Source organism: Epinephelus moara, chromosome 6, assembly GCF_006386435.1.
Source record: "Epinephelus moara isolate mb chromosome 6, YSFRI_EMoa_1.0, whole genome shotgun sequence".
Taxonomy (NCBI): Eukaryota; Metazoa; Chordata; class Actinopteri; order Perciformes; family Serranidae; genus Epinephelus; species Epinephelus moara.
The window spans coordinates 4508081-4509870 of NC_065511.1; positions in this window are offsets into that span (position 1 = coordinate 4508081).

The window sequence follows — 1790 nt, forward strand, 5'->3', positions numbered from 1 at the left end:
GACAGTTGCTGAGAGGAGGGTGAAGGACAAAATCTGTGCAATCCTGGACAATCCTTCTCACCCCCTGCATGACGAGCTGTGGCTGATGGGCAGCTCATTCAGCCAGCGGATTATCCCAACCAGGTGCAGAACTGAAAGATTTAGACACTCCTTTGTGCCCACCGCCATCAGACAGCACAGCGGTTTGGCTTAAGCTACCTCCAGCTCTGAATGGACCTATCTTGCATTTGTCCAATAATGACACTTTATCTGCCACCTGTCACTTTATTTCATTCAACACTTTGTCTGCCATTGTTTAGTCACTGTATTCATCTGATGTAGCAATTTTATTGATGTAGCAACTTTATTTCATCTTTTATTTATCTATTATTATCTTTAATTTTTTTTAATTTTTTCTCTTTAATCTTATTCTATTTAATGTCCTTTGATTTTGTCTTGTGTTGCTGTGATACTTGAATTTCCCCCCTGGGGGATCAATAAAGTATATCTTATCCTATCTTATCTTATACTGACCTTAGCCCAGCATAGGGTGCCAAGTGGCCTCCCAGCCATTTTCTATTTCACAATGAAGATTAAAAAAAAAAAGTTAAAATATGGCTTGTTTATCAAAAAAAAAAAAAGGTGCTGGGGATGGAACTGTCTTCAAATCCTTGAAACGCCTCTGTGTACACCTGACATGTGTGGGCTGCTGACTGGCCCCTGGCCTCTTGTCGTTTTGCAAAAGTGGCAAAGCATCCCTGCTTTAGCATAATTATGACAGCATGTTGTCTATGCAAAACCAGTAGCAGTCTTTCATTATCTTTGTCAGTTACCTTAAAACAACACACATGAACAATATGTATGATAGACTCTTGCAGTGGGTGAGTGTTAAATATATGCCTATATGTAACATCTTCTGTTCTTTAGCTGTAGGAATATGAACATGGTTAACATAGTACATGTTTACTGTACTGTTTTTATTACATGCTTTCATTTTATAATTGTATGGTTGTTGTGATTTTATTAAGTTTTACTTCCCCTGTGGTCCCACTTTGTTAGTGCCAAATAACCTGCATGTGGCAGCAAAGTCTTTTACAGATGGACAATGCAGCCATCCAACCAGACCAGACTGTGTTGGCTCATTTGCACAACTTTCCCAGCTATTTGATTTACCAAATTCTCAATTATTTTTTGATCTTTTCAAATTAGGCATTTGTCTGGAAAAGTATTACCTCCTTCCCTGACTTTCCAACACATAACACAGTATATCCTATTCTCTCACAATCCCCACATTGCAGGGGTCTAATCTCTACTCTTCATAACACAATACGTGATACTGTCCCTCACTCACCCCAAGAAGCCGGTGACAGATGACCTACGGGAGGACGTACTTCATTTAGTACATACCTCCTCTCCTTGTGCTAGGCACAGTCTGATTCAACTCAAAATTGTTTTGAGGGTGCATTTGACCAAGGCAGCACTGACAAAAAATGTCCTAACGTAGACCCATCATGCCATCGCTGTAAAGGCCAACCAGCAATTACATACTTATGTTCCGGTCCTGCCCCCGACTTTCTGGACCAACATTCATCTCATCTCATCTCATCTGCCTTATTTGGACTTACAGTAGATCTGAAACATGTCCCCGTGAGTGCAAAGTTGCTGTGGTCATAGCATTCACCTCATTGATATTTCTCCTGTTTTAGCTTCTCTGCACTGGCTCCCTGTAAAATCCAGAATTGAATTTAAAATCCTACTGTTAACTTATAAAGCTCTAAATGGTCAAGCTCCATCATATCTTAGTGAGCTCA